General features: G+C 31.9%; 1 protein-coding gene across 1 annotated transcript in view; it reads right to left on the bottom strand.

Moving 5' to 3' along the window:
- Positions 1 to 8,392, bottom strand: part of LOC108686994 — a 72,637-nt gene that overhangs the window by 48,986 nt on the left and 15,259 nt on the right. The gene's annotated exons all lie outside the window — the stretch shown is intronic.

The raw sequence follows: 8,392 nt of genomic DNA, 5'->3' as shown, positions 1-8,392 counted from the left end.
TCTCTCTCTCTCTCTCTCTCTCTCTCTCTCTCTCTCTCTCTCTCTCTCTCTCTCTCTCTTCTGGATTTCGATCGCGTGGAGAGTAAAAGTAATGAAATTTTTTGAAGTTTCCTTTGATTTGTCCCTTTGCCGACATGAGTTTTAACGGATGTGAAAATGAGATCTTCGTCTTTGAACTTTTTGCCAGGAAGTTTCAAGAAAGATGCTCTCACACGTATTATCCATCCGCACTCAATCCCCTCTCGCCTCCCCAGTTCCTTTCACCCTCATTCTTTTGCTCATTCGCGCTCTCTCCTCTCAACTTAATCGAAGAGAAGTGAAGAGATGCCCCAAAGACGGCGTATCGATGAAGAATCCTTCCTGGATGCTTTCAAATATCTTCTTAAAGCAATCGTCCACGAAATTGAACCGGCATGAGTCTAATGTAAGACGCAAAATCAATATTATCATTCCAATACGATAATACTCTACTTTCATTCGTTTGACGTTTCATTCGTTTATTTGTCATTCTGATTTTTGTACTATTAGACAGACATTTAATACATTGATAAACGATCGTGGATTTTCATTTTTTGCAATTGTAATCGAGTTCAAAATGTGTGAATAAAATAAATTGATCATAAAATATCTTATATTTAGTAATTTATGTTAAAGATCTGCTATAAATAGGTAATATAAGGAGATGATTATCGGAGCTGAATATTTATTAGCTTTGAATAAATTCCAAGAGCAAGTAATCAGTTTATAACACAAAAGTGCATGAATTTAAATAATTTGGCATTTACAATGTATACTCTTAATTTTTCATTATTATTATCGCCAGTAAAAATAACTCTCATTCCCTCAAAATACAATTTCATTATTCATTATCTGTTTAAATTTAGATTTAATTTTGATAAAATTCTAATTCTGTCGTTAAATAATTAAGTAGGATACGATAAAATTTTCCAGAACAAATCAAATTCGAGTTCTCTCTTGAAAATATTTTTGCTCGTATCGCTACAAGTAAAGGAAGGTCCATAGAAAGCAATTTCGATTGAATATTCAATACACATCTGAAAATACGGATTCAATGTTGACTGACTGATATACAGAAACAGATATCAATCTCAAGTAAAATCGACTGCTGGCTTTCCATTGCTGTTACATGCTGAATACAGAAGGCACATATCTTCTAACTATTTAAACACAGAAATTCAAGAAAATGTAAACATTCACTTTAAAAAAATAATAAAGAGAAACTAGAAAACCATGCATTATTAGAAATTCAATATTCTCTTCGAATACAAAAGAGAAATAATATTAACTCTCCTCTCTCATATGTATCTGTAGATACATATATTTTTATTTATTTATTTTATTTATTTTAGGCATTTTGGATCTTTTTTGTCCAACTCAAACTTTTTTACCGTTTAGGCTTTCAAAAAACCTAAAAAAATTCAGAATTATTTTTCAACATCTCTATTACTCTTTATTGTATATATATTACCAAATAGTTATTTAATTCAAATATTAAAATCATTATTTAATAAAAATTGAAATTTGGGCCAAGAAATTTGAAAGTAAAATTTCGCTTGGGTAAAAAAAATTAAGATTCAAGGTGCGTACGAAGGGGTTAAGGATCTATTTTCAATATATGCTGGGTAGAACATTCTACGTCGTCAGTCAAAAATAAAATTAAAGAAAGATAATAAAAAATGCGGCAATCAGGATTTTTCTATATATATCATTGGACTGCTCGACGGGAGCGGCTGTACATCCGCTTGCTTCAGAATTTTTTGTATTGACCAAACAAGACCGGTATCGGCTGTTTGTAAGGCGCGAAGACGAAAAAGTGTTCGGTTTCGAAGAAATCAGAAGTTGCTACGTGACGCGTGCGAAATACGAGCGTGGATGTGTGTACATGTATGCAATTCTTTCTGAATATTTATGATGTCGAAACTCGGGGCTACCGTGATGGTGATCTCAAGCGAGGTGGAAGGACGGAATATCATTTGAAGAAGTAAAAAACGGCAGCGTTGCTGCTTATTCATCATCGTAATTGAAACGACTCTCAAATATAAAATTCGTTTGCGTAACAAACAAAAAACCATTTCTCGTATCGTACCTAACGCTCAAATACGTAAGGTTCTAATATTAAAAAGGCAGAAGTGAATCTTGAGAATAGAAAAAAAGAAAAGTTTCCTTGCACGCACATGTCGACATTGTACGTATTACATCATACGTACTTTCATTAAGAGAGATTACAAAACATGTACGTTAGAATCCCTTAAGAAAATAAAATGCTCTTGCAGTCCTTAATGACAATCCAGAATGACAAATTGAAAATATAATCCTAACATGAAACTATTGTTGTCAAAAGAAAGAACTGCAATTCATATGTAGATATATTTCCTTAACAGCATTTTTCACTGTCGCATTTGGAATTATATAATCGAAATAAAAATTTATTTACTTTTTCAAAAAACATAATTACAATCGGTTTTTTTTTTTCAAAAATACAATATCGTTTTTTTATGTATACAATGAGAGAATTAAAATTCTTTAATTAAATATATTTCAATCATTTATAATAAACAAATTTATATTTCATTAATTTATTTATGATTGAAATAACAGTTCGTAGAAATAATATTACTGCAATGTGTGTAACGAGTTTTAAATAATCTTTTAAAATTCGTTCGCGCTGACGCAGCAAAATATCGTCATGCATGAATAGACAATATGTTGAATTAGTATAGCCGAATAAAAATGATTAGCGTTATTTTTTTAACGAACTGCAGAATAATCAAACTGTTAAGAGGAATACGTACATACGTTTAAATCATAATCGTACACACGTTAAATCAAAAATTTATAAAATAATACGTATACTCGTGGATAACCCATATTGACCTGAATATAATGGAGTATTTTGAATTGTTTATAAAATTATAACCCTCCGTCTGAATGTCCAATCATGTGTCCAATTCCGTTGTCTCCCTTATAGACGGATATCGAATATCGAGATTCAATATCTTAAGAATGATCTGTCGAAAGGAAATAATCCAAATTTTAGATACTTTCTCACGTGTAACAGTTTTTTATTACCTTTCTTTCATCCTCATCACATACAGTGCTTTTCATAACTGAGTAAAAGAAGTTGAAAAATTCTCGATATTAAAAATAATTGAAAAATGTAGGATGGTTTTCTAAAAAATATAATTTTTAAAATAATTTTACACTAGCGATATTTTATATACATACACAAGTTGAACATAAACACAAACATAAACACGATATCACAATTCTTAATTTAAAATGTTATAAAAAAATAATATTATATCGTATTTTGCACTTTCAAATGATGGGATTGGGACAATGCAAGTATCTTGTAGTTTGATAAGTGCGATATTTTCGGATTTCCCTATTATAGTACAATCGATAAAGAATTAATTTATCAGCATCCATAGCGCGGTATATGCTTTAATTTAACTTAGGTTATCGCAAAACATGCGCTCTCAATATCAATAAAAAATAAAAACCGATTACTACTTTATTTTATTATGAAATATTTTTGCATTGGATATGATAAGAGATTTGTCAATTTTCACGATTATTTTATTAACAAAAACGGACTCGCATGATTTTTCAAATTGCTCGGCTTTTTTCCAGAGCACATTGCCTCTAGAAGGTAAATTAATTAATATCGGTGGCTTGTGGGAAATGTTATCTTAGAGACACTTGAAATGTTCCAGTAATGTCGGCTGCACGAATAAACGCTAAGAGACCGAAAAGCAAACATTCTCATGATCTTCCAACTCGAATACATATATATTCCTTAGCTCGCCCAAGATCCACGAATGTCCCCATTAATATTCGGTGCTTTCATATTTCACTCAGCAAGATCTAAACCAACCAAAATGTGCCCAGTAGAAAGCTCTCGAATACATGTAAATCTTAAGTACTGTATTTACGAATCTCTTAACGATCACTGTAACAAATCTCTTTCTCTTTTTCCCTTTTCTATTTTATCTCTTTCTTTCTCTTATATTGTCTTACGTAATGTATAACAATAACAAAAGCATAAAACTTTACGAAAACAATTGACGGTTTGTAAGTTTCAATAAAAATATTTCTCAAAACATTTATTTTCTCTATTTATTTTCCGTTTTATCCGTTTTATTCCGTAAATCAAAATAAAAAGTTCAATTTATATTTTTCATTTTTTAATCATCATAAAAATTTATATTATAATTATGTAGACGTATAAAATATATATATGAGTAAAATATAAAATTAATTAACTAAATTGTGAAATATATTAATTGTCTAGTATTGTATTATATGTTTATTAAGTCAAAATATTATACATATATGTATGTGTTAAATCAATTATTCAATTTACATTTAAATAAGTAAAACATGATGATTTAGTAAATATTTCTTTGCTAAATTAAAAAGTGTACATTAGACATTTACGGCACTTGGCTCAATTAAGAATTGACAACTACGAAGTTCTAGCCTACCCTCTCGCAAAACGTCCCATGTTTTCTTATCCAATAAAAATAGTAGTTCGAGCGTGGAACAAGAACGACTGAAAGAACTGCGAGAACATGTTCCGTCCTCTCTGACTGCAAACACGAAGAAAGGACACGAAAAGAAAAGCAATCATCAGTTTGTTATATAGGTTATATAGGTTTACTCAAACATCCTTTTCATCGGAAAAGTTGTTTTCGAGACGCGGATTGCTTTTAGTCAGCGGTTGGAATTTTTTATGTCATATACGCGCTGTAATTACCCGTACTTTATTCTCATTTCATTCAACCATTTTTATTGTTCATTGGTATAATTAGTGCTTTAAAATTAAAACTTATTTATGCAGTCTGAATTTCGGTCAATTTATTATCATTTCATATTTTCATTTCAACGTAAAAAATAATCCTTAAATTGTTTGAGAAACTTTTTTCAATGAGTTCTCAAGAAAAATGTCAGATTTCTGGAAAAAATAATTTTGCTGAAGTATCTAAAAATTTAATTAGAAATGGATCTGAAAATAATTTTATAAACTGTCAAAATAATTACATATAGGAATTTCAAGTATGATGAGCAATGCTACAAAAAAAAAGTTTTGATATTCTAGCGATTAATTTTAATGTCTTGCATAATTATTTTGATAGTCCAATAAAATTATTTTCAGATCTGTATCAAGCTAATTTTTTAGATATTTCAGCAAAAATCGTTCTTTTCGTGTGAAGATTTCTAAAGTGGAGTCTACAGTAAGACTTTAAAGCGTAAAACTTAAGCTTTTAAGTCTTAAGTCGTAAGAAATTGATCAATCATGGTTAAATGTGAAGAGAATTATCGACTAATTGGCCAATTTCTTATGGCTTAAGATTTAAAGCATTACGTTTTAAAGTCTCATTGTAGATGCCGCTTAATCTATTTATAATTATCTCTTTAGGCAAGAAAAGAATGAGAAGAAAAGAACCAAAACTCGATATCGAAACTCTGAAAATAAAGTGTTAATGTTTCGTTTTGAGACACGTTGTATACACGTGAAAATTACATTATCGAAATTCGATGAATCGCGAGCGTCGAAAATCGCCATGCGCACCGAAAAATTCGAGATGGAAGGAAAAAAAGAAATGGAGAAAGGGAAAAGGAAATGCCTTTGGATTTTTTAATCCCAAAAGCCACCGCTAGGTCACTCAGGACGGGCGACGGAAAGTTAAATCGCAGTAACTTTTTAATTGAAATCGAAAAAGTTCACATTGAACTGAACTGAAAAGCGCCGGCAAAGAAATAAATGTCCCGTTGCGTCGCGCCATCCGGTTCAGCTTCTGTTGCCGTCTTTCTTGTTAAATCTTATAAAAACGGAGTTATTCGAATGATAATAATACAGCTGGACTTTAATATACAGTCTCTTCTCGCCCGCCTTCCCTTTTACGATTTCCTGTTCGGTTTCCTTCTATAGGCGCCGCGACGCTTATTGGAGATATTCAATCTTAATTTTGATCGATGTTCAATACTTCCTTCTATAATCGATCATTTGACGGATATAATAACAAAATCTCACCCTTTCTACTTTCCAAGATTTGTGCAGCCGAAAAAATCTTTTTTTTTTATCTCAGAGTAGAGGGACGTTAAAATGTTTTTTCAGTGTCGTCGATCCCACACGAAAATCATGACTTTCGAGAACAAAAGAGGATGAGAGAAGATAGAATCGCGAAGAGAGAAGTGCGATAAGAAAATTGTATGAAGAAAGGAGAAACTCGGTGTAGAAGTTGCGCTATTGAAAGAAAATGAAGCGGAAGAGATAAAGCTGACGAAACAAAGCGACTAGACAGGACTTTTCTAATTGTGTGATTTTTCAAATTTTCTCGAAGAAGTATACGAAGACGATACGAGTTATTTAATCTTTCCCTGAGCGTAATCAAGATCTATAGGGATCCTAGGACATTTTCAAGAAAAAATTATATCCAATGTTATTTCGATAAATTCAATTTCCTAGCAAGCGAAAAGAGAAATGTAGAGAATTGAAAAGCAAACTCTTAGTGTAAGTTGATTCCTCGGTTACATTTGGAAAATTAAGTATTTCGGTCTATTCCAGTAAACTTATGCATTGTTTCATTAATTAAATTGTGTCGGCAATTCTTATTTTGAACAGCAAAATGAACAAAAATAAATTTGAAAACGAATTGCATCGCGAATGATATTAAAAAAAATAATCTCTCCATACTTTTGTAATAGAATTCCAATTAACGAAATATAACGCATGGCAGTGATATTTCACCTACTATTTTTGGGACAGAGATATTTCTCGAGTTAACGGATGTGAAAATTAAAAATAAATCGACAGCCACATTTACCATGAGAGAAAAAATTATACCGAGAATTATACAAATTTACGCCAGAGAGAGAAGAATGAAAGTGTCGCGGTAGATTTTATTTGCAAATGAAAGTTCATATTACTTGAAGTAGGCAAGGTAATTATTACGCTACTGTAAAATATTGCTTTACAAAAGCATTAATCTTACGAAATTGTCTGACGAATATTGGATCGAATATACTGTGTCTCGTTTTTTTAATTCTCTGTACTTCTTATTGAAGCAATAAAAGAGTGGTTGTCTTACGGATACTGTGTATTCGCGTATCTGTGTGTATCGTGTGTGTGGATACTCGAGAGAAAAAAAGATTCCTGTAGACGAGTAAAAATGCAATTACCGGACCGCACTACTGATCAGGTCTTTTGGTCTTTCTGGAGAATTTATGATTTCGAAAGCTCACTCCCGGGAAATAAGAGAAATATTTTGTTTATCCGAATATACTGCTCGATACGAAAATGCTTTCATTCAATCATTTTCGGCGGTCCGTGTAATTTTATTGAAAATTTGATCACTCGCACAATTAATAACGTAAAATATTTTCAAAATGTACAATCATTTACGTGGATCGGACACGCATTTGTATGCGCAATGTATTTCGGCTTTAAACAAATTATGCAAAGCATCAAATGACGATGATTATTGATAACGTTAATTACAATAAAAAAATTTTATATATTAAATGTATAACATTACACAAATTTATTAGTTAGATAGGTATACATTTCTCAGTAATTATATTAAAAATGAATGAACGATACTGATAAAAATTAAACTATCAAAAGTAAATTGAAACAGTCGGATAAAAGAAGTTAAATGAAGTAAAATGTGATTTAAAATCTGTTCCGTTTTATAAAGCGTGAAAAATGCACTTCTGATGAATAGTAATTCAAGGTTAAACGCGGCACTTTGTTTCAATTTACTTGAATCAAAATTGCATTTATATATAGCTACGTAAATAACTTAATGGAGGGAAAGGTATCTATATGAAAATAAAATTGCGTTTCCGCCCAAGACGTCGCGTACGGCGGGGCGGGGGTTGCCATAAAGCGTGAAACGAGCGCGTCGACGAAACAAGATTGAAAAATAAATGAAATCGGCGTCGGCGTGCAGTCGATGAAAAATCACAAGGGTAAAAATGCGCGAGAGAAGCAGTTCTGTCGGAAGTAATCAGACCGAGAAGCATCCGCGCGATATCTTCTGTGCGCCGTACGTTCGAAAGTGCCATGTCAATTTATCGAGGCATGTCTTATGAGAATTTTATCCCCCTCCCCTCTCTATATGTACACGTTCTTTGTGTAACTTCGATGATTTTATGAGCGTCGTTAGAAATTCGTCCCGACGATTTCCGCGCATGTTGGAATAAAATTGTATTTACGAAGGAAAAACAGTGCTACGACTGCGAAAACTCTCGCTTCCATAGAAATCGATATATACGACCTTCCGACTGTGAGCTTGCGATCTTATTTTCACTTGTACTTATACAGCACGAGAGAAGAGATTGCGATATCAGTTAGAAGTATCCG

This window comes from Atta colombica, unplaced genomic scaffold, assembly GCF_001594045.1.
Source record: "Atta colombica isolate Treedump-2 unplaced genomic scaffold, Acol1.0 scaffold198, whole genome shotgun sequence".
Classification (NCBI taxonomy): domain Eukaryota; kingdom Metazoa; phylum Arthropoda; class Insecta; order Hymenoptera; family Formicidae; genus Atta; species Atta colombica.
This window is presented reverse-complemented; position numbering and strand designations above follow the sequence as displayed.